This window comes from Polypterus senegalus, chromosome 5, assembly GCF_016835505.1.
Source record: "Polypterus senegalus isolate Bchr_013 chromosome 5, ASM1683550v1, whole genome shotgun sequence".
NCBI lineage: Eukaryota > Metazoa > Chordata > Cladistia > Polypteriformes > Polypteridae > Polypterus > Polypterus senegalus.
The window spans coordinates 57,807,751-57,834,674 of NC_053158.1; the positions used below are offsets into that span (position 1 = coordinate 57,807,751).

At 36.5% G+C, this 26,924-nt stretch overlaps 1 long non-coding RNA gene across 1 annotated transcript in view; it reads right to left on the reverse strand.

The window, feature by feature from the left end:
- Nucleotides 1-533: 533 nt before the first annotated feature.
- The window catches only part of LOC120529976, a 72,391-nt gene continuing 46,000 nt past the window's right edge, over nt 534-26,924 (reverse strand). The window contains exon 3 of the long non-coding RNA XR_005633838.1: nt 534-717. This is a non-coding gene — a long non-coding RNA (uncharacterized LOC120529976). The remainder of the gene's footprint in view (nt 718-26,924) is intronic.

Genomic DNA, 26,924 nt, shown 5'->3' on the forward strand with positions numbered 1-26,924 from the left:
CCGTTCGCACAGAAGGCAGTGCTGCTATCTCACATAATCTAATATGCTATTAGAGAATTCTGCACCAGCTTGTTGACTGTGTAGATCTTGCATATTCTTCCTGTGTCTTCAAAGGTTTTGCCCAAGGTACTTTGCTACTCTGGTTTACCTCCCACAGATGTGCAATTTAAGCTAATTGGTAATTGCAAATGGGTCCTGTGTGAGTGACAGTGCGCATCATCTCTCCAATGGACTGGTATCATATACAGGGATGTTTCGGCCAGGATAGATTTGGGCCATCTGTGACACCATCTTAGATTTAACAGATTGTAACTTGACCAGAACTCCAGAACGTTTGCCCTTTTTAGATTGTAACTTGACCAGAACTCCAGAACTTTCCATATGTTCCTTCCAGCCTGTTTCCTTTATGGTGTGGCAGAGTGAGGGATGACTCTAGGTGAGACCAAAAATAACTGGAGTACCAATTGGGCTAAACCCCATTTAATACGTTACCACAAAAAATACATTTTTAAGAGAAAGGAGTGCACAGTGGAGCAATAGGGATCAGCAAGTTGCCATTGTTTGAAAAGCTTTGAGGCGTCTATGTGACCTTCCTTGTGGCTCATCAGGTCTGACCTGAGACACCATTTCTTAGGAACATCTCTCCTTTATACCAGCTGGACTGGAAAGTGCAGGGCTTCTTTAGTTTCATTGTCCTCAAGGGGTGTTTTTTCGAGGCTGTGAGAAAAAAGGGAGACAAGACCATTAGCGTCAGTACCGTCTCTCATCCCAGGTTGGTTCCACATACCTTAGGTGAAGCCAGAAGATGATCCTTTGACATGCATGCATAACAATTAACACCAGCTCTTTGGTAGGTAGATTCTATGTACTGTCACACATGTGCGATTAGGAGGCAGCTAAAGGGCTTGAGTAACTGTAATAGTATATCAGACCAGGGAGTGGCGGAGTGTGCTGACTGTCTCTCTCAGTCTCTTATAGACCATTCCTGGGAAATCCTGCCAGGTTCCGGCTCCTCTAACGACGTCACTCCCAGTTCCAGTGCTTTTAATGACGTCACTTTCAGTCCCAAGGATGTAATTCCCGGGTCCAGCATAGATGACATCATTTCCTCTGCTAGCCCTTAAAACCCCCATCTTACCTCCACATATTTAGTTCTGTTTTGGACTTAGTTTTGTAAACAACTCACTCTTTACAGTCTTTTGCAGCCAGGATCATATTATACGGGTGGCGGCCCCAAACCTTTGTGATTATCTGGAGTCTTTTGTGACAGTATTTAAAATAGGTGTGTTACTTAAAGGAATACTTCACTCACAAGTAATATTTTTTTATATGTTACTTATCTGATACGCTTGTATTAATGGTCAGGTAAAAAATGTTAATCTCATGTTTTCATGCAGAACGGAGAATACAAAGTTTCTGATTAAACAGGCGTCTGTGGTGATCAATGCTGAACAACACTGAACAAATTCAAAAATATCCATGAAAAAACATTAACAATATTGTATCACATATCATTCAGTCATATACTCGCAACTGAAATATTTTTAAGTGAAATGTTCTACCACATAAAAATCACATTCACTCAAAAGCAAACGAGCATTTAATTTGTAGACCCGCCTCCTTCATTGATTGGTCACAAGTCCAGTCTGATAACAGCATACATGAGATAAACCTTGCAATGTCTTCTGAGAGACAAGTAAAACTAAAGATTAAAAGTTAAGGAAAAGCGAGTGAAAACATTATCAGGAAGGAAATATGCCTCGTACTTGTGGGTATTTGATGTGCTTCAACAAGAAGAAGGTCAGTTCAGTTTCACTGATTGCTGCTAAATAATCCTGAGGTACTCCAGTTGTGGATTTGATATAAATGTAAATGTACGGGAGACAGATCCACAATTCAAATGCTGTTTGTGTTTGAGTGCGTACACTTTTCATTTATGAGAGCATTTCCTAGAAGTTGTTTATTTAAAATATTTCAGTAAAAAAACATGTATGTTTGGAACGCTGTGAACAAATGTCTTTAAGACTTGTCAAGTGAATTGTGCAACACAAGAAACATGATTTTTTTTTTTTAATGGACATTTTTGATCGTGTTTGTCCAGCATTGGTCACCAGAGACATCTGGTTGTTCTGCTTGATAACTTGAGACTAACCACTTTTCTCAGCCATCACTAAAAACTACATGGGGTAAGTAACACACTAACAAAATGGCACTTTTGGGGAAAACATTACTTACTTACGTGGCCTAAATTAAATTTACTGTTGCCTCACCCAACTTTTATTTATGGATGGGTGACTGCTTGTGTGATGTTTGCAGATTTTTCACACGTTTTCTGTGAGGACCCTTATTTTCTCCCATATCACAATGTGCAATATTTGGTAATTTGTAATTCTGAACTGCTGATATGGGTGTGATCATGCCATGTTGGTTTAATTCCAGCTTACTGGAATATGTTCATAAAATGGATAAGTGGAATGGATGGAACTCCTAGCAAAAATTCCTTTATATGAGGAGTAGGAAGGCACATTGATTTTTTTTTATTACATACAGTTAAAAAAATTACTTTTTGAATTTTAATTGAAAAACAAATTATAGTGAAGCTATTCATTATAAAGATATTTTTTATTTTTTAACTTATATACTGTATTTGTTTTTGATCTCAATTTATTTTTTTATAGAAGTGTGAAATGTTTGTTTATCTAAATGATTTAAGAAGAAATGGCCACTGAGATGAGCATGACAACTATCAAACAGAGAAATGGATGTAGCAAGTCAGAGTGTGAATGCTCATGCTGCTCAGTGGTTAATAAATGGCCCACATCTCGGCAGGTTTGATTAATTTACTGTTAATTATTCATTTCAAGCCTGATGTGTGCATGTAGGCATAAGAAGTAAAACTATATGGAAACAGTGATTACATGTCATCACAGGCTGCTAAATCATCACCACACACCTTGAAATTAAGGTCATGCCAACAAATTAGGCTCCCAAAAATATGAAACCTAACATATCAAGGAGGTCACAAGAAAACAGTGGCAGCTGACAGCATTTTACATGAAAGAAAAAGAAAAACTGCATGTGACTATGACAAGTGGACTATTTCAGGAGTAGCAGGACTCGATCACAATAATACAGTCATTTAGGCTAGGAAGATATGCAAATAATGGCTTTTGAGTTAAGGATGTTAGATATATAAGTAACGTTAGTAATAATAGAAAATAACTGTGTGATGAAAGTAAATAATGCTGGTTTATTGATATATTTTTCTTTAATTGGAAACTACAACCAAGGATTTACCATAATATATGCTACATTTTAGGCTATAATAAAACACAAATAAAGCAGTATCGTTTCAGACCAGCTTATTGCTATAACCATATATGAAGGAAAAAGGATTCTCAATTCTTCTTCTTCAACTTTACAATTAAGGGTACATTTATCTTCAAAGTTGGTTAACCCTAACACTAATTTCACAAAGCGAATAGTAAACACTTGGAAAAAGTTGTCAGTTGTTACAGTAGATAATATTACTTTGGGGGCCTTCACATTTGGAACTGAAAATATTTTACAAAATGTAAGTGACTAGGGTGTAAAAAAAAACAAGAAACAAAAAGGGTTGGGGTTCCAATGGGAAAATGACATTGTCGATCTTTGGGAATTTGGTTTAACAAAGCAAGATAGAAAAATGAGTCTTTGTGCACTTGTCATTAGTAGTCAGCATAGTTTCCTCGTCCAACTGTTTTTTAAAAGAACCTTAAGTGATGCAGGAAAACTTCTGGACGGCAAATTCAGCCTTGGTCAGAGATCTTCATGAGGGCTGACGGTCTTCATTGTGTAAAGCACTTTGAGCTACAGTTTTTGTATGAAAATGTGCTATATAAATAAATGTTGTTGTTGTCTTGAAGTTACAGGGCAAACGGATATGTGAGTATCTTTTGACACCCTTTTTTGTGATTTCTTATTCCAGGTAGGCTTGTGTAAATAACCACATTCTTGACAAGGGGTCGACAAGCTATGTTGACCTTTTCTCTTTTCTTATGCTGTTCAGATGTTCTATTACCACCATTTTTAACCAACATTAACAACCTAGTACTAAAGTCTAAGATAAACCTTTGAAAGACTTGAACATTTGTTCATAAATACAAATTTCCCTCCTTGAAACCAGGCCTATGCAGGGCCCTATAGCAATGTACTAAGACATGGGCTGTTATAATTACAAAATGTTCCTATTAGGTTATTTAGTTTATAGCCTTTCGTTCACATGACTGATTTCATCCTCAAATTTGAATTCTCTGTCAATCTGCTAGTTTCCTATTTGATTTCTTGGCTCCTGCATAGTCGGGGGTGAGACTGAGTGATCATTTCAACCGCCATTACTTATTTTCGATGTCATAGTGCTGACGTTAAATCAGATCTATAAAAGTGACTCCCTTGAGAAAATATAGTGAAATTGTTGATAAGGTTCTCCTTCTCCTAAAAACGCTTCTATTTGCGTTTAGTTTTTTGGCTTTGCTTGGTCATTTCACATTTATAGTTTCACCCATTAAGAACCTACAGTTTCTATCCATCTATTACTCTATGTTCTAACCCTGTTTATGTGGTATATGTGGTTATTTGACTGTGAAGAGTTGGAACCTATCCCAACAGCATCATGCAAGAAGCACACATGTACATCTAGATTCACTTATAATTACATTTCCATTAAATGAATTAACAATTATTTAGATTAACAATTTGATCTTGAAGAAGATGCAGATATACACACACACACACATACACGTTGCTGGGCAACGATTAAAATTCTTAATCATGATTAATCACAGACAATCTCAACAATCTCTTTGTTGTAACACAAGTTACCCTCAGAGTCAAGAGCCACGATCACAACATTATAACATGCACCTTCTGAGCAACAGCAAGTTAACATTTTAAAATCTGTTTTCTTTTTTACCTGAACAGATACCAGCAGAAACATTTTCTTTTATCAGGGACCAGCATAAACAGTCTATGTTCAGTAGCAGCTCTCTAAGGGCTAATACCGTACTCAGTTTTCTGAAAAGCGCACAAAGCAATGGTTTCACACATAAATCAACATAAAATGTCTGTTGCTGCCTGTTTTACCTGCTGTCGGTTCCTGTTCGCAGTAGTAGTGGTTCGACGGCAAGCAGGAATGCTCGGTGGGCTGGCTGTCTTTGTGAGACAGGTGGGTGGGGGTGGCAGTCACAGTGAGATGCAATATGGTTTGTACCTCTTTTTATCGCAAGTGTCTGTCCTCCCAGGTGAACGTTGCCATAGGTGCATCCGCTAAACGAGCGTGTTCAGCACAACGATCAGCTGGGGACTGATCAGCTGATGCCGGTACCTCACTTTCGTTTTCAATCTACATATCCAGATCACTTACATCAAAATCGGAGTCCGAAAAAATCAGATTCAGTGATAATACGAAAAAAGTTTTGCTTTGAGCATTCACGTTGGTATCTCTCCACATGCCATTTTAGAAGCAGTTTGCTCTTTGTTATTCATGTACACACAGGGGATCGAGGTCAAATCAACAAAGCTAACTTTCCTTCTAGCAAAAGAGTATCGAAAAGAGCTGTAACAAGATCATTAATCTGTATCGATCGGCAGCGAGACTGAGGCTTTCAAAATTATAATAATAATAACAAAAACTGCATTAACATGCAATAAAATAATTGTTGGCATTAATTTATTAATGCGTTAAAGCGATAACAATGTGTTACCTTGCCTACCCTTATACAGTATATATATATATATATATATATATATATATACTGTATATATGCGTGTGTATTTACCCTTCAATACTTTTTGTTTTGTATCTTACACAATCTTTACTTATCATCCTGAAGCACGACTGTCACAACCAAAAGCTACATAAATTGTCAAGTCTTCTAGGCTCTTCTCTTCTGAAACCATCTAGTAACTGGCAGCAGTTCCTACTGCTTAAACAAAAACAGAGACATTGATGACAATATTCTTAATGATGATGGTGTTACTGTTTTGTGTAAAGAGTAATTGAACAATCCCCCAGTTGAGCCCAGACATTCTTCTTAAAATGATAAAGCTAGCAGCAGTGTGTCAAATGGAGATGGCCATGACTTCTCAATTCTGAGATACAAGTATTGTTTATTACATGGTTATCAAATTGTGGTAGAAGATTTTCCTTCTCCATATAATATTTTATTCACTGTTGTTTCTGCCCTTATAAACATTTTCATGATGTTTGTTTTCATGATCATCTTATAGTCAACAAAATAAACAGAGCAATTTATGCTTTAGTTACCAACCACAAAGTAATCAAGATACTTGTGTTCTATAAATCTCAATTTAATGAGGACAAAAGTAATCTAATTTTAATTTTTATATATCAGATGTAAAAACAAATAATAATAGTAGAAGTAAAAACAAATCTAATATCTTTAACTAATTTCAACTGTGTTTATGTATTATAGAAAGCAAATAAATCTGGATTGATTTTTATGTGAATTCTGGTAAATTTATAATTACTGTAATAAAGTATATGTTATAATCTGTATTATATATTTTCCTTTTTTGGAATTTAATTTAGCTTAGTAGAGGACAGGTATTAGGTAATCATTTAAAGTGTTTATGATGTTTGTAAGGTTGATATATTTCCCATCCCATCACTAAACCCCAATATCAATAATATAACAAACCCCTATTTTTTAGCATCACTCTTCAAATTCATCAAAAGTAGTATTGTATATTTTTGCTTTGAATTGTCTGTTGCTTTTTTTGTAAAATACCTAGCGATATACTATGAGAATGTTGTTATATAAAATACATTTTGATTGATTGTACTGGACCCCCAATGGTGATGATGCAAGGAGTAGAGTTGGCGAAGATGGATGAGTTTAAATACTTGGGATCAACAGTACAGAGTAATGGGGATTGTGGAAGAGAGGTGAAAAAGAGAGTGCAGGCAGGGAGGAATGGGTGGAGAAGAGTCTCAGGGGTAATTTGTGACAGACGGGTTTCACCAAGAGTGAAAGGGAAGGTCTACAGGACAGTAGTGAGACCAGCTAAGTTATATGGGTTGCTAAGATTTGATTGGGTGTGATGAGGTTGGATAGGATTAGAAATGAGTACATTAGGGGGTCAGCTCAGGTTGGATGGTTGGGAGACAAAGTCAGACAGGTGAGATTGCATTGGTTTGGACATGTGCAGAGAAGAGATGCTGGGTACATTGGGAGAAGGATTCTAAGGATAGAGCTGTCAAGAAAGAGGAAAAGAGGAAGACCTAAGAGGAGGTTTATGGATGTGGTGAGAGAGGACATGCAGGTGATGGGTGTGACAGAGCAAGATGCAGAAGACAGGACGATATGGAAAAAGATGATCTGCTATGGCAACCCCTAATGGGAGCAGGCAAAAGAAGAAGAAGATGTGCTGTGTGTTCATGATAACATTAGACCAGCAAATTATTTCTTTAAAATAAAAAGCTGTGGCTACTAGGACACATAAAATATATCTAAAAACACAAAAAAGATAATGATATTTTAGCAAGTTTTCTCTCTATTCAATAAAAATAATAACCAAAGTAAGAATCAGAATAATACATAGATTTAATCAGTTTAAGTCTCATTGGAATGTCTGACTTTTTACCAGTCTGTTTAAAAAATAAAAGGTTGGGAGCATGCACATGCCAAACCACCTGGATTGGTACCCATGTCCAGCAGGTGACACCTCAGCACCACACTGGAACAGTGTGAGATTTTTTTACGGTGGCTAAGTTTACCCTGTAATTTGTAGAACCTGCTTGCAGGGCTGAATGCAGATTAATATCATACCCAGGACAAAGCAATTGCTCTATTGCTCAAGGGCCCAGAGGAGCAGAGTCACTTCTGGTGTTTATGTGATTTGAACCAGCAGCCTTCCAATTACTGGCGCAGATTCCTAGCCTTAGAGCCACCACGTCTGTTTCAAGATAAAAAATAATCTTTATTATAATATATTTATTTAATACACTTTTTGTCTTAAATACTTGATTTATTATTAGTCTGTAGACTATACTTGATAAGCTACAACCTAAATCACAAAGTGCCGCAACAACAGCCATTCCTCTAATTTTCTAACAGCACACATAGGTGTTGTTCACTAAATGGTCAGAATGTTGCTTTGCTCACCTACTATTTTTATTTGTCATTCTTACATTCAAAAGATTCATTGGTTATTCATCCTTTCCAGCCCATTAGCGTCAGTTATATTTTTCTCCAAGTTAAACCTAATTGTTCACTAACAGATGGCAGCCTTTTACAGGCCAATGCAAATATCCCACGACTAAGGTCAGAGATCAGCATCAAAGGCCTTGGGTCATCCTGTAGTATTGCATACTGTTGTCATTAATGCCTTCTGCCCCAAATATAAAATATCAAGGGCATTAAGGTCATGGTCAGTGGTCAGTTTACCAGTTCTGTTTACCGTAAGCAAAAACAGATTGTTATATGCCAGGCCAAATTTACTTTTGCTAAAGTCAAAGATTATTAAAACTGACCGTGCATAGGTTGCAGAACAGAATCTGCATAGGTTGCTGGAACTTTCTAGACATATTATGTGCCTGTGTGGGTGTCATTTTTCTACAGCTCTGTATGCACCAGTCCATGGAGAAGCACCTGTGTTAAACAGAAAGCACTGGATGCAAGACAGGAAATAACACAACACAAGGTGCGAACCATCACCATCGGGCCATCATTTGAAATCACTAATCAACCTAATGAGCATGTCTTTGGGAATGTGGGAGAAAAATGGGAAACCAAACGAAAAAGTGACAAAAAAAAATGCAGCAATTACATGGCAAATAAATGAGAGTGGGAACAAACTCAGGACGCTATTCACCCACAGTACAATTTAAGGCAATTCAATTCAAAATATTCTTATTAACAGCACTTTCACGTTATAAGCCTAGCACTCTATAGAAAAACATACACATATGAAAAAGGAATTCAATATAGACACCTAATCAGAGAAATATAATGCAATGTATATAAAAATATATATGTATACAGAGTGGCTTTAAGTACACATTCCAAGTGCCCCAGGTTAGCAGCATTCTGAAAAGGATTATTTCAAAGGAAAATGAAGACAGTTTCATTTGTATCGATGATACATGAAAAGCAGCTAAAGTACCTCCCAGAGACATTAAAAAGAGAAAGAAAAGGGAAAAGACTTCATAATGACAAATCAAAAACAACTCCTACATATAATTGAAAATCAACATAATACAGTAATAAGAAACAGTATGAGCAACAAAATACTGTATTATGCTAAAATATATTTTGATCTAAATGCAAAATCTGAGTCGCTAGTATTAGTAGGTACATTGTATGAAAACGACATATGGCAGGGTTTGTTTTGCACCCATTTTGAAGGTCCTTTACACAAATCTGAAATGAAATGAATCTTTTTAGTGTCTCTTTATATCTGAATCTCTTCATTAGAGGGATGCATCTTTCACTAGTTCATGAAAGGTTAACACTGTATTCATTTATTCATTATAGATTTATTCTGCATAAGTCTATGAATCTCCAAATTAGGCTTTGATTCTATCAGCAATACAGATGAATCAGTCAATAACACAAATAGGTTTGAAACTACTTATTTGATGCAGAAAGACAGTTTTCAGCAAATAAATTGTACATGGCAAATGTTTATTTGTCTTGGAATAAGCCTGTGTATCAAATGAAGACCAGAAGCATTATAAATACAGTCAAAAAATAAACAGATATGGATGACAGGCAAATGCATTGCCTTCCTTAGAAATCACAAGAGCATAACTTAAATCAAATAAATTATAGGATAATGTTACAGTATGTCTAAAGTTTGAAGAGAGATTGTCTCCAGACAGCCAACTGAGAAGCCCATAACTACGGTGAGATTTGACGAACCAACTCAGAGTTTTCTGTTAGTGTACGGTTTTCCTGACACAAGACAGTAACCAGTAGCATTTCTTTATACAGTATCTCTCAATTATAAAAACAATCCCAAGGAATGAATGACTAGGAGACAATACGATCTTCACGTTAAGATCACGAAAGACAAATAAAAGAGCCGCAAGACGAAAGGGAATGGGCAAAAAAAAAAAAATCAGTAGTGTAAAGGGAAGCAGCACACACAGATACAGGTGTCTCTGCATATAAAGCGTATAAAGGACAATATGTTATAAATGAATTGTTGACGAATTAAAGATCGCATTAGCGCAAAAAAAAATGGAAATCATTAGGACCAGGTGTAATTGAAAAAATAGTAGGACAAAGCAAGGTCAGAAATAAAAGGAAAAGAGCAGAAAAAGTCATTTCGTATTCACAAGATTCAACGCACAATACACAGATTTACACAATAATAGAACATACTAGGCTGACCCACCTTTTAAGGCGACCGACTTTTAAGTTGACCACTTCTTAAGGCAATTCAATATGTATATCAATTTGATATTTTATACAAACTCATTAATTTGGTTATATTGCATTTGAGCGGTATTACTTTAATACTCGTAGTTTCTGTTATTTTTGTGAGGTCGCCCTTTTGAACCCCCCTGATATTTACTATGCGGTGAGGCATTTGTACTCCATCAACATTAATTATTTCCAGAGACATAATTTTGTCTATTTTTCCAGCGCATCGCGCACAAAAGCAAGGGAACGATGGGAGCACCAGAACTGCTCACATCATGTCGCTTCATACTGCAAGCTGCAAGTAGTAAGTCTGTGATAAGTGGAATACCGCTACGCTTTCCACTCACGGGACGGAAGGACAATCACGACCGCTTTTATATAATAAGAAAGAAGAAGAAGATATCGCACAGTCTAGAGTAGAAAATCATCTTTTACCTGGAAAAACGAAACTACAAATCCCATCGTGCATTGCAAAATGGACGGGGTGTGTGTGAAACTCCGCGCCTGCGTAGCACTCACGGAACAAAAGGACAATCCCGACCGCTTTTATATAGAAGGATGCTACGAGAATCTGTGGACCCGCAACAGTTAAAGCAACGACAAGTTTAATTTCAAAGAAAACACAATTCGGTCAGGTGTAGCAGTAGAGACACAAAGTAGAAAAAAGGACAGCGGCTGTGCAGGCTTTAAAAAGATCGAAGGGCAGTGCAACAGCAGCCCCCCTCCCTGCCCGACAATGCAAGCAGCATTATACATCCTGCAAGAAACAATTTAACCACGCCCGGGGCTCAAAATAAAGAACAAGTATTGTTTTAACAACGTCACATGAGACCAGGCAGTAAGCCATCATTTAAAACAAGTCCACAGACATCTAACAGTTGTTGTATTGCGTGTGGCAGACAAACATCATGTGCTCCCAGCTCTTAAAAAAATGACATGCGACAAGCAGAAGAGGCAGCTCGCAAGCAGCAAAAAGACAGCAAATGATCCAAAGGGATATCCTTAGAGTGCGTTCAGCTGATCCCCCCCCTCCCCAAACACAACACGAGCAGCATTATACGTCTGGCAAGAAGGAGATGTAACCACACACGGGGCCGGAAATAAAGGACACGTATTGTTTTTACAAACTTTTTAAAGTAAAAGTGAAAATAATTCATATGTAACAATTCCCAAGAAAATAACAATCTCTACAAATTGTATATTGCCTGCCTAAGGTAAAGTCCTCCCTGATGGAGGATCGCAGGAATCATGGGAAAGAGGGGTCCTTTCATCAGATTAGCGCTATTTCAGATCTGGAATGGCAAAATGGGGGAGGCAGCTTGATGAATGAGGTCTCCAGGACTTAAATCCAAATCATATTATGTGATATCATCTAATGTGAAATTCTACTCCGTACTTCCAGAATTTTTATTTTTATACTGTATTGAGGATTTGTTCTGTTCTGTGTATTGTATTGTATTGACCCCCTTCTTTTTGACACCCACTGCACACCCAACCTACCTGGAAACCGGTCTCTCTTTGAACTGCCTTTCCCAAAGTTTCTTTGATTTTTTCCCTACAAGGGTTTTTTTTTTGGGAGTTTTTTCTGGTCTTCTTAGAGATTCAAGGTTGGGGGCTATCAGGAGGCAGGGCCTGTTAAAGCCCATTGCGGCACTTCTTATGTGATTTATGCATAACACAAAATAAATTTTATTGTATTGTATATCCGGTAAACAAAACACGGGGGTGAGTGAGTGAAGCGAGCAGGGGGCGGAGCCCCCTAGTACAGTAAAGAAACATCAAATCATGCAAGAATAAATACCTTTCATTACACTGTAAGGTGTAAAAACAGTTAATTAAATAAATTAAAATGCAATTGAAATGCAGAAGATGGATGGACAGGTGAAAATATTGTGTGACTCAAGCACATTACACCATAATAAATAAGTATAAGACAATTAATGAATGAAAATTAAACAGTGTGGAAATACTGACTAAAAAGGTGGAGATTTTTAATTTTTTTTAATTAAACATTAGATACTCTTAATCAGTGGTTAGTCTGTTCTGCAATTCACAGTTGTGCAAAGACTAATTCCTATTTGGAAACTGTGGCTCTCCTCACTTTCACAGACAGCAGAGAAGGCCGTGTTTGACCTAACTCAGAACTTCAAAACTCTCAGCAAAGTTCAACCAGGAAATTCTTTTCACTTTGATAGAAATCACAGCGAAGTATATTCAAAACAGACTAAAAATTACTTCTCCACATAAAGAGTGAGGGGCGATCTGGAAAAAAAGTCCTGAGTCATGCATAATAGCTTTAAAATATCTATTAAATGTTATTTTTTATTTCTCATTGGTAATTTTTGTAAGATTCGGCATTCCTCTGTAGTAAAGAAAAGTAACAGGAGACAATGCTATTCTGCATAATTGTGTTACAATTTAGATCAGCAGCCGTTTGCCCTAGTGTAGTGTGGTGCCATCTTGATACCCTGGTGAAGTACTTACAGCCAATTCTCCTGATCAAAACAAGTCTAAGCACATTATTGTACCATGCATCAATCATAAGAAATCCTCTAAATAAGAGGAGCCGTGAAGTCACTTTGGCTAGTACCACCTCACATTTCTAGGTCAGTAGCTCTGACTCAATAGGTCACACATTTGCAAACTTCATACCATTGGATGGCAGCAACTGTGATGTCTCCAGCTATTCATAGATGTCCATATTTGAACATAATGAAACACAGCTGAGTTTGAGCATAAACAACTATAAGTCTCTAAAAGACGCATGGTGCATTGTATAGCATTGTAGAGCTTCATTGAGCATCATTTTTGCATTATTTTCTGGAAAAAATGGCTTCAAGTAGACCAAAACACACTTTGAGAAAGCAGCAATAAAGACCTGGCTGATTTTGAGTCCATCAAGCAGCCATAATGTACATTTTAAAATGCATAATATGTATATATTATATATTACAATGCATAACTCTTCATCTCCATTTACATTGTTTGTAATTGTCTATACAAAGGTGTTTAATATTGTTTACATAACACTGTTTTGTATTTATAGTTATGTATTTGTATGTGTGTGTGTATATATGTGAGCAGTACCGTTTGTATTTATATATATTTGTATAAGCAAAACTGTTATATTTATACTAGGAGGCTTTGCCCCCTGCTCGCTTCACTCACCAACCTCTGGGCCTGTGCTACGTGCTAACCACTTTGCAGATCTGCTGCTCGTGTATGGGGATGCGGATGTACAACTTAAACAGATTGTTATTTTCATGGGAATTGTTACTTATACATAATATAACTAACTATTTTACATTACAGTGAGTAATTTACCAAATTAAAATTATTATAATGTAAGAAGTTGAAAGTAAATTATGTTTCATATTGCTTTAGAGTTATTCATTGCGTAATATGATTTTATTCTGTTTGGCTTTGAAATTAACATGCAAATACCTTTTAAACTTACACTTTTACTGTAAAACTTCAGTAAAAACAATTTTTTGAATTACATTTCCGTCAATATAGCAATGAATTTTGATTCTGTGTTTGTACTTTTATCTTGACAAAGCAACGTATAACTGCCCGTGATTGAATTTCATTTCTTTCTCTCTATGTAATAAAACGGCTTTTTCGAATTCTAATGTTATCCGCGGAAGATGTACTACATTGCCTTTCTTGGAAACATCCTTATTTCTACAGTAATTTGTGCGTTGGAAGACCAGATGGTGTTAACAGTTGTAGATATTCTTCAGGATATTGTAAGTTGATGTTTTCATCTTCCGCATGATCACTACCAACTGTTTCAGCATAGTCTATAGATATACATTTAACCAATTTGCTGTGCAACCGATCAACATTTTTAGCGTTAATTCGTCTGACTTCATCGTTTCTTGGTGCAAGGATTGCCCATGTATTCCTTTTTTCTGTTGATAACCCTTCATGATGAAATTCTTCAATAAGATTTGGACATAATACATCTTTAATTTCGAACTTAAAGTGAGAAAAATGTTAAAATTTATAAGAACTGAGAGAGCTGTAACTGTGTCCGTCAAAAACATTCACACGAATGAAAGGTGAGAGTACCGTGTGCGTGGTTGAATTTGGTTGAGAAGAGGGCATGACTTTAAAAAAGTCATGGGACTTGAAAAAAATCTCTTGAAAAAAGTCTCGTCTCATCCCAGGATTTTTTTATATAATAGAGAGATGTGCATGTGTAAGTGTAAGCATAAGCAATACTGTTTTAATTTATATATGTGTATGTGTATAAGCAAATCTGTTTTTATTTATATACTGTACGTGTGTGTGTGTGTGTGCATATATAATATAATGTAATATAATAAAAATTGCCTGTCCTGTGTATATTTTTTGAATAATAAGGCTTTGGGGTAACCCAGAGGTGGAGACTGCTGAAAAATGCCCCCAGGGTGTAAGGGGTCAGACATTGAATCTGGAACTGACACCTTAATAACACTCCATAAATTAACATTTTTCAAAATGAAAATCAATATGATATAATTCAAATATCAGGAAATTGAACTCAAACATCAGTTACTGTACTCTTGTAGCTTTGAGGTGTGAATGCACCGCTTTGATACTCTGATGCTTGCTGTGTGGGAAAGCAGTCTGAATTAGTTCTGAGGTATTTGAAACTTCTAAACTGAAAATATTTTTAAAGGCAGAATATAAATTAGGCTCTTCACATGTATCCAACACTTAACTTTTATTTTTTGTATTACTATTTCATAAACTTAAAAAAAAATACTTTTGTATGAAAATGCCACCCGGATCAAAGTGCCACATGAGGTGATTGCCTGGTCCCCTTACCCCACACACTGGTCCTCAGTATCATGGAGAGCTTTTTGGCGATCATTAATTTAGAAAGGCCGGTGTACTTATTCACCTCACCTCAAAAAGATACACTCTACACATTTTACTCGGTTACATTTCCTCTAGTGAAAAGGTAACAAACATAGATTTGTAATCAGTAGAATATAAAATAAAAGAGCATGTGTCCAATACCCCAATAGATTTATTTGATGGGTTATTTTTAACACGGTCTATATACCTTTCTCCTTTGAAATAGTCAGGACTAAGCAGTTTACAAAATGACTGACTGACTTACTGAATGACTGTTTCAAAGGAGAACTGTATTCTAAAATTGCTAAAATATCTCAGACCCTCTTGATTACCATTATGGAGTCAAGGGGGCTGGAGCATATCCCATGAGCGTCAGGTACAAGACAAGAACCAGCTCTAAACAGGGCACCAGTCCATCACTGGGCCAATTCATGCACATTTTCACCCATACTCAGTCAGTTGTAGAACCTACCTTGGGGACACATATGACACTTGAAAGCCAATTTGATTTCCCCCCAGTGTTTGACCACTGTTTCCTTGTAAGTTGATTCAGAGGGCATATTAGATTCCGATTAGGTTAATTGGTGATTCCTAACTGCCCCCTGTGTGAGTGTGTGCCTAAGTAGGTCCTGTGATGCAATGCACCATGTTCAGGACTGTCTTCTGCATTGTACCCAGTGCTGCTCAAATCCACTCTGGGCCCTGTTGTCCCACAACACATGTTGTGGTACGTGCACATACTGTATTAAGACAAGATAAACCTTCTAAGATGAACATATCAATCCTTGTAGAAGACATGGTCCCCTCCACTAAGTCTATCAAGTCCTCCCATTTGCTGTTGCACAAATGTGAGCTCCTTAATAAAAACAGAATTCAGGATCTGATTTACAAGTGTTACTGTTAACTTTTTGGAAATAAATACATTAATATTAATAAACTGCAATGACTAAGTAGGTACATTTCACAACTGTATCATTTTCTTGTTTCTATTATTGGAAATCTGGTATTTTTATTTTATTCTTTTATTTTTAATGTAGAACATTATGCCTGTATTGTGAGTAAAGTACTGATGTCCACCATCACAAAATATTGCTGTGCCCTTATTCAAATTAAAGAGAACTTTGCATTTTATATCCATATTTGGTCCAGTATTGGCTGAAATGTCATCCTTCAATTACAGTAGCCATCTCTTTCAGGTAAAGTGTTCCAGGTAGTAAGAGTTTGTGAAAAAAAGATGCAGGATTGTATTTAATTTAGCTGCAACATGACTCCCTCCTTAAAGAGCAGGGTTGTTGAATGACAGTGAAGCTATATGAGAAATACATTTCTTAGATGTCTCTAAAAGGGAAAAATCTGAAAAACTCATGGGAAAAACGGATATGCTTGCCTATTCAAAATGGATATTTCTGTTAATGTACTGTAGATTTGTTCTGACATAATTGCCTGTAAATATTTCCAATTCCACTGACCTGGAAACATCAATTATGTTAGCAGTAATCAATACAAGGCATTGCTCTGCTATTAAAAATGTAGGGCATACATCTGAAGGATGGAAAGAGTGACCAATGAAGTGGCATCATAAGTAACTTAAGGGCATTTTGCAGCTGAACGAACCAAATGAAACTGTAAGCTAAAGAAGTAATAAATAGATGCCGCATACTCAAAGACAGGATTTTTAGCAAACATGGATTTATCTTTCTGTCTCCTTTCAAGGAAATGAATGCTTTGCATTTTTTAAAGAATGGCACAATACCAAAGGCTGCTGGAGTACAAAGAATGAAGCGAGTTGATGTCACTTTTGCCTTTGTGAAACATGTCTGACTGACACTGTGTGCAGGAGTTGTATCAAAATAAACAAACAGTTACTGACATCTGACACTTGCTACAGGCAGATTTTCAAAGACATACCGCATGTGAATGTTTTAGTTTCAGTTCGCTCCATCCGAATCAGAAAATGAGCAGAACATGTAAATGTAAAGAACTAAAAAGGGTCAATGGCCACTGGTAAAAATGTACTGTATAACACAGTGTAAGTGCAACAACTTCAATTTATACTAATAGGGTGCTGATCTGTACTGTGCTGTTCTTTTCTGAGCATGCACTAACCTATGATTAATATCAATAATTATATTAATCAATCAATAATGAACAGCACATCAATGAGCTAATGAAACATTGATAATTGACATATGCAACTATAAATAAGGACAAAAGACTCTGATTAATGGAAATAAAAAAACAGCATGTGTAGCATAGAATGATTATTATTTAATGCTAATGAATTGCTCTGGCCTTTGAACAAGATTAATTTGCCATATTTGGACAGCACTTCATCACACAGTTTATTTCAATTGTCTCCTCCTAGATAAACTGATAATGGATATTTCACAACAGTAATTCTTAAATTTTAGGAGTCATTCGTTTTTATTAGACTTTTCCATTTTCTCTTTAATGTTCCACTAGTAGTAACAGCAGCAAGAACCAGATGTATTAATGAGACCAATCAAACCAATGGTGCTGGTATTGTTTCACAGCTATTACTGGTTTTCAAGGGAGTCTGTACTCAAACTTGTATTTTACAGAAATTATTGGTGCCTTTAGTGGAAATACTACAATTGTGACTGTTATGTGTGTGCACAGTGTCCTAACTGAGTTATTGGGTTCAATTATGCAGCCTTATGGTGTTAGGTCTGCATTTGTGCGATGAGAGTTTGATTTCTGTTGCCAGGGGAGTTTTTCAGAGAATAAAGAAAAGGAGATTGGAGTTGCACTTAAGGGCGCCCAATTTCCCTCTTTCAAATATAATAGTGACTAGTGGCACAGGTACCAAAACTCAGAGTTCTTTATATGTGGATAATAAGTGAAACTTGCAGTTCAGAAGTGTAAAGTGTGTTCCTGTAAACTATCAAAATTATAGTTTGTAGGAATATGGATATATTGAAACGTTACTCCATTTTAGCAAGTACAGTGCATACATTTTTTGAACGAATTATAGTGTAACTGGGAGTCCCTGATTAACTCAGTAGCCTTATGTGTAAGGCAGGGATTACCTTTGTATGAGGTGCCGGTCCATTACAGAACTTTAGAGCTTTCAGTCTACCTAATCTCATCATCTATGGGATGTAAAGAAGAAACCTGCACTACCTAGAGAAAATCGTTTGCAGGCAGTATTTGCACTGCAATATTTTAAAATCATTTCACAAAATCGCTCACTTGGAGTATTTAAAAAGTATGTGCTTTACATTTTACCACCCCAAATGGTTCTCCTTTGTTTTTCTAATACTTCTCTACATACCGGATCATAAGCCAACACCAGCTTTGCACTGAACAAACTATGCAAAATCAATACAAAGCATGGATGTTTACATCCTGATGGTTCATTTACTATTGCTGAGGACTTTAAAAAGTAAATTTAAGGAATATAAACATATATATTGTCACGAGCGTGAGAATAGGGCTCTGGTGATTGTAATTACCCTCCACTCCAGGGGTTGGCACTCTACAACAACAACTTCTCTTTCTCTACCTCAGAGAGAGAAGATTGAGGGCTTTTCACTGCTGACATCACTTCCGGTGTTCGTCTTCCTGGACCCGCCTCCTCCTGCTGGAAACTGTCTTAACTGGAAGAACTGCCATCTTTTTTAGTTATATCCAGCCTCCCACCCGAAAACATGCAACATAATGGCTTACCTGCATTTTCTTTTCCTGTTGAGATATCAATTATATCAGTTATTTGTCTATGAGTGCCCTAAAACTCCTCACTGTATTTGCTTTGTTATTACAATAGACATGATTCTGTATTCAAGCCTATGAAAATGATTTATTTTATGAAATATAAATGTACATAATTGCAAATTAATTATAACAGTATCAGTTGGTTCAAAGTTTTACTTGTGAGCGTCTGTTTTCTGTGTTATCTTTGCCTACTAAAACATGCCATAATCATTTCTGAAATAGAGGGGTAGAAAAGTGTTTCACCACATAACTCCAAAGGGTGACCTCGAACATTTTGACTAGAATTGGTTGTCATTCCTGGTTGACTCAGAGTTTACCCTTTAATAGACCATGAGAGTCTGTATGGCCTATTTGATGGTCAGACACTAAAGCTACATTTGAACCAACTCAAAAAAAAGAGTATCACTGCATATGTTTCACACTTTAAAAGTACTAGAAAATGAAGAATATGGTGTATACGGTCATTCATCCAGATGCCTGTGTGATTACATAAAAGAAGGATTCAATATAAACAAAAAAAAGGCACCTTCTTCATCCAGCACCATTGTTTTATGACCACTAGGCAAGTGAAAATAAAAAAATATATATTGGGCACAAGTTATGCTACTGAGTCAGCAAAAATTATAGCAGTGACCAGAAGATAAACAAGGATTAGAGGATGAGGTGTTAAAAAGCCAAATCTCTAGGACAGATGGAACTGCACGTTACTGGAAGATTACAGAGGTGGAGTTGCAGACATTATGGTGTGGGTTTTGGCAGAACGGGATACTGGGCAGGTTGGCAGAGGATTTGGCAATTTAGAGACAGGTGTAATATAAAAGTCTGGGCACCTGTCCCTTTCCATATCTGTAGGGCAAATTATGGGAAGAATAAGTGGTCTGTGGACATCAGGTACTGAGGTTTTGGAGTACAGTAGAAGTGGGATAGCTGGAATCAGATTGGGCAGCATAGTGGATTCCTTGGATTTGTTCTATAGGTCTTTTACTGGACAGGCCAAAATATGCATTGAGACTATAATGGGGACCACAAGAGCATGTGGAATAACTAGATAGATAGATAGATAGATAGATAGATAGATAGATAGATAGATAGATAGATAGATAGATAGATAGATAGATAGATAGATAGATAGATAGATAGAAATGAAATGCACAATTTAATAAATAGATGTGAAAGGCAGTATATAATAGATAGTGTAAGATGCTAAGGGTTGCTGTTGCCCCTTTAACCTCAACAGACAGATACTCAGGACACAATATAAAAGCAATAAGAAGCGTTTAACTGCTTTTCCTCTTATTAAGTGCCCTCAAGCACCACAGCCACCAGTAAACAATTAAATGATCAACACGATATAATTCCTTTTCTCCTCTACACCTCCCAGAAAGCTTTGTCCACCTCCACCTGACTCTGGCTCGCTTGCTGGGTTCCCAACAGTCCTTTATATAGTGCCCGACCCGGAAATGTTTCTGTTCTTCCTCCCACGTGACTTGCCAGCACTTTCAGGTCAGATGGAGAATTCAAGTTCTTTAGTCAGCCTGGAAGTACTTCAGGGCTTCTGTCCTCGTCTCTACCTAGTACTTCTGGGCTATAAGGAAAGCGTGAGCCCCCAGGTCCTTCAATAACTCCCCCTGGCGGCACCCACAGCACCCAACAGGGCTGAGAATCCGAACTCCAAGTCCCAGGATGCCCTGTTGGAATCTGGGGCACCGCTATACTCCAGGGAAGATGCCATCTAGCATTTTGGGTGAGGTAGTGTCAACAAGTAGCTGTCTTCCCCCATCCTTCCATTCCATTGAACTGCTGCCCGTCTCCCACAATAGATAGATAGATAGATAGATAGATAGATAGATAGATAGATAGATAGATAGATAGATAGATAGATAGATAGATAGATAGATAGATAGATGTGAAAAGTGTTATATAATAGATATAAGGTGCTGCTTCAGTTTGCCACCACAAAAATTGCGCCCCCACCCAAATTTTTTTCACCAGCCATCACTGCCCAAAAGATATGGTATTTTGTACCCTGCTTGTCAGTCTCATACTTTGAAGAAATTTTTATTTTTAGGAGTTGTCTTTTCAAAGATGCTTAATTTTTATAAAAATATGAAAAACAAGAGTGATTTTTGTACTAGATAGTTGTGGTTAGAACAAGGTAAGTGATACACAAACATTTATCTCCAAATTCAAGGGATAAAAAACAATATGTTGACAGTATACTATACTGTAAATCACAAACACCAGAAAATGAAAGACAATGGCAAGTTCATGTACTGCATTTTGTTTTGGGACAGTGGTGCTTATATATTTTAGGTTCACAAAAGGATTTCTCTGAAATCTCTTCCAGACGATAACATTCAGAAAAGTGACAAAGCTAAACCAAATGTGCAAATGCAAAGAAAACCTAAAACACAGACTAAGTTAGAAGTGGTTATTAAACATAGAGTCAGGTGTTTTGTATGAATGCAGCTGGATGTGCGAGAGCACCCTCTGATAAAATGACATCCAAAGCTGATCCCTGCTTTGCTGTTGATGATGTTGGAACAGCCACTGTTCCTCCATGACCCTGGGTTGAAGTAAGGTGATAATGTGTATTAATGTGTTCAATTTAGACAACAGGGATGCCCACCAGGTCACACCCAGTTCTTCATGTTACATTTGTTTAAGAAAACATTACAATCGGCCCTTTTTTAAAAGGTAAGTTTTGAAACTGTAGTGAGTGTTATAAGCAGTAGGAAATTATTTGTGTTACTAGACATAGTGTGTGGTTTTAGTGGAATACCAGTAGAAGTCACACAATTTGGAAAAATAGCTGGATTATATATAAAAAAAATCCATTATTTTTGTACATCTCTTCAAGAATCCTTTCACTGCTGCCTTCCACACAGAGGACACTGTATACTGAGCCATGGCAGTGAGCCAGAGTTAAACATGTGCCAAATGGCACAAACTGAGATCGGCCTCTCCAACAGTGCCTTATCATTGTATTTACATTATTTCAAATTCCACAGAGTTCTTAGCCCTTTCCATTATCTTATTCTACTTGTTGTGAGAGGTGGCCCAGCTGACAAGGGCTAGTGGGACACAGCCATGTGGAGCATTCCAAGGGAGCATCAACACAAAGAAGAACCCAAGCTGTTGAATGGGCAGGCCCTGTATCGGCTCATGTGTATGTATATGGTGCCTTCAGGGAGCAGTGACACTTGTTATTACTAAATATGTCATGCAAATGAATGGGCAGAAGACACTTTTGTTACCCCCAGACAAGTGTTACCTAGCAAGATGTTCTGAGTAAATGAACTATTTCCCATTCCCCAATATCAAAAGTCTTCCGTTACTCCTTAGTAGCTGTAGTACTAGGGTGTTGTACTGTGTTAGCCATTATGGATGTAGTGAGAAGTTAAGCAAAATGACACCTTTTATTGGCTAACTAGAAAGATTACATTATGCAAGGCAACTCAGGCCTCTTCTTCAGGCAAGATCTTAACCAATGAAAGGTGTCATTTTGCTTAACTTCTCACTACATCCTTAGTAGCTGCAAATCCCCACTTCTCAATATCTATCTTCACTTTCCTTTATAGCTCCTATTCTAAACTCTGTTGTATCCACTACACATCTCTGGTCACATCAGACTATCTTTGCCAGACTAATAATCATCCATAACAAAAAAGCTTAGAGCTTCTATCATTTCCTACTAGATTCTCACCTCTCAAAATTAAATCATAAGACAAAACAACTGAATCGTCTACATTTTTTATTAATCCTTCCACATCAGCCCACACTCCCTGTGCCCAGCTGCAGTACCAAAACACGTGTGTATTTATCTTTAACTGGGTACAGTCTAGCCTTGGACACTTCCTTGTCTGTGACAAACCATGTCTAAACATCCTCTCCCTAACGCATAGTCTCCCCCAACACCATCATCCACTTTAAGTTCTTTAAAGTATTTTCCAGCCCTTTTGACTGTGCGACCGTCCATATCCCCACTTCAGATTTTATTTTTAAACTCTGCCCCGTGTCCATTGTACACCTAACAGCCTTATACAAGTCCTTCTGTTTGCAGCACAAAGCAACATCTGCAAATTCTCTGTAATCGTTTTTTAATGGTGCCAAATATTCATAGCCTCCTGGTCTCTCCTGTGCCTTTGGTGTCAAATTCAACTACACTGTCAGAGGCCTCAGAGCCATGAAATATTGGAATTTATGTACAAAGGTCGAATGCAAAGATGTATAAAAAACATAGTCCACCTTAAGCTGAATGTCTGTCACATCTCTACTGTCACAAAAACGACCAAAAGACATTGGGAAACTGTGGGGCAGCCACCCATATAATTTTTCCTGGCTGATTAAAACTGATTAATAAGAACAGACATGTTCACACGACTGTGTCCAAAACAGAACTGATTAACTGGAACCAAGATGGAGGCATTAAAGGCCAGTAGAGGAAGTGATGTCATCAGGACCGGGACCAGAAGTAACGTTGTTGGCTGCCCCACAACCGGATGGGATTTCCTGAGAATGGTCTGCAAGGGACTGAGAGAGAGAATCAGTATGCGTGCCACCCCTTGGTCCAGCATGGAATTACATCTATTCAGGCCCTTTAATTGTCCCCTAAACACACGTATGTGACACTATCATCATTTTCCACACGTCGTTCCACATCAGATCTTCTTTTTCTCTCATACCTGCATCCCACACAAAACAAAACACCATTGTTTTAACCTTTACAGAGTCCCTGAGAAAAGTCACACAAACAAGGTAAGAACCATCTCCCCCTTTGTTTCAGTTGTGTTGTATATTTTCATATAGCGATGACACAGAGAGATGGGAAGGGTTTGTGGATATTTGGGAATGGGAAATAGGGACTTTATTGGGAATCATTCTTTAATCAAGTACAGATTACACCATTGCACCATCCTTCCGCCCTTTATAGTACTTTATGACACATTTATTCTCATCGTAAAGTTAGACTAATTAGGAGTAAATTAGATTGCTGAATAATTAAGACTGTAAAGAAATATAATTGAATACATAGCCAAACACATTTAATATAATATGCTCTTGCTAAATCAAACACATACATTTAAATTACAGTTAAATTACCGCAGAGCTAATTATTTTTTTCACCATACTCATTGCACTGAATTAAAAATTTTTTAAGGCAGAAAAATAATATAGAATATTATTATGACCATCAGACAACAGCTGTATCATGTAAGCTGTCAAATACAGAGATAAAAATAAAATCTTTGGTCAAGGGTCAATGTTGGAACTCTACTGTGTTAATTCATTATTGTCCACGGTGTTTAGAAAAAAAGATGAATATGTTTATCTATATTAAAACACTAAGCATTTTTGTGTGGTATGATGAATACAGCTTGAAGCCCTGTATACCAGAATAATTAAAAATATAATAAAGAGTGTGCAGACAGAGGTACCAGAGAAAGCATGATTAGAATCTGCACACACTGCTTCTATATATATTACATATTTTTGGATACCGTATCCCCTCCTCTGCCTGTTCCTCCTAATATTAAATTCCTTTGATTAGAAAGGGATTTGTTTTATGAACAGATGGGGCTCAGGTTCATTTCAATCCATTTTTATTAAAATACAGATCTTCGTTTTTACCAGAAATAGAGGAATAAAATCCCTATTTCACAGAGCTTTAAAAGTAATATCAAAAGCAAAATTACAGAAAACAAAAAAAGCAAAATATTAAGTGTTACTTGGAGTAGTGCAACAATACAATAACATATTTAAATAATTGATTGAAAATAAAGAAGAATATGAGCAGATGGCAGTGCTTTGGCAATGCTTTGGATAGTCTCATTAGTCCTAGTGATGTGAGAAATGGTCATCGATACAAACAAAGCATTTGTAAGAAAGTTAATATTAGAGCTGCAGGGCTATAAATAAATCTCTACAGTATATGTATATACAGTATATATGATACTACAACAGACAGCTTACGACCCAAGGGTTACGTTACAATAGTCTAATTTAACATACGTTTGTCTTTTACACCTGTTCTGCTGTTTGTTAGCTTAGGTTACAGCTGGCCATTGTTTTCATGACACCTCCCAACATCACGAGGTTAATTTGAACAAGCTAGGTTTCGTGAAGCATACTTTATATTTTACTGATTAAATGGACATGAAATAAATGTGGCTAGCTTGTTTAGATTTAGTTGTTTTTTTTTTTATTTTAGCCTAAATCTAATTTATTCTTAAATCTCACTCTTTATGATGACAGGCTCATGCAGAAACAGTAAATTGCATTGTAAAACATTTAACTGTGAATTTACAGTAAATTACTGGCTACTGATTGCATTACTTTTACAGTATTTTACTATATCACATTACTGTATAGTACAAGAAAAATACTTTACAGTAACTTCACACGAAACTGTTCCACATGATGAATGTGATGTTGTAGTACACTGCTGTTGAATTACAGGAATTTCCTACATTTTTACTGTAAAAGTATTGCAATTCAGTAGTCACTAATTTACTGTAACATTACTAAAAACATTTTTCATAATAAACATAATGAAAAAATGTGTCTATAACTTAAAAGTTAAATGACTAGTAATTCAACTACCATTCACTTGGCCATGAGACATACAGAACATCATTTTTATTTAGTGGGTCATATAACTATTTGGTGTCATTTTGTTTGACTTTTCACTACATTTGTAATGACTAACACGGTACAACACCTTAGTTCTGTAGTCTGATGGAAAAGGAAAGGTTGCTTTTGTAATATAGGGTGTGCTGCAGGTTCACCAATTTATCAAAACAAATACCTTAAGTCATCTTCCATAATCACAAAGAAACTTTAGCAAAAATGGAAAACTGAGCTTCCTAGCCATCTTTAAGATTTTGTTTCTCACATTGCAAAGGTGTGGGAGTCATTGGGCAAACAGTTGCTACAAGGGGGCGTTCCCTATGCAAATATACTAACTTTATGCAAATGTAATTTTCTGTGCATTGTGACTTTACAGCAATTCAACAGTTATTCATAAAATACTTCAGCACATTGAAAAAATGAATTGATATTGACAGCTAAAACACTGCTTAAATGTAAGTTTATGTGCATTTAATCCTTGTTTTAACCATTTACATTGTATTGTATTTTTGACTGTGAAAGACACAGTTAATGTAATGAATTTTTAGAGGATTTTTGTTACAGTGTATTTGCCTGTTTTCCCCAAAATTTACATCAAGTTGAATTTTGAAGGCTCATAAAGATCTTCTCCTGTCTGCCTCATTACTTGGTCACGTACTCCTTGTGTCTTTGGTTCTCTGAATGAAAATTTTCAAAAGTTTGTACAAAATTAAACTTGTTTCCATCAGTGACTCTGTAACCAATTTTAACTATCATCTTACCACACATATCAGTGAAATGCTATGAAAACGTCACACAATGCAACGTAAACAAATCCACATACTGTATAAGTTTATAGTAATTTGCTGTCTTATGACAGAAGATGGTTTAGCTTGCTGTGACACATGGTGCATTTTCCAATACAGTATTTTAATGTGAAAAAGTGCAGTGAATCCATGTGAAATTCTGTTAATTTATACAGTGTACAGAACAGTACAATATTTAAATTTATAAATGACAGCTTAGGAATGGCATTAATTTTAACTAAACATGCCTGTGAAGAAAGGGGATGTCCATACTCTGCACAGATACTGAGCACAACATAAAATAAAAAATAAACTTTGCCAAAGTAAATAAAAATGGTTCAATACCCCAAAAAACAATTTCTCAATGGTCAAAAAACTACACCGACGCACAAAACAATATAAGTAAGAATTAATATGACTTGTTCGTGATGTTGTTGCACAGCCACTTTGTTTTTCTTGCTTAGAGTTGCTGCCACCGCCATTTTGTGTATTTCTG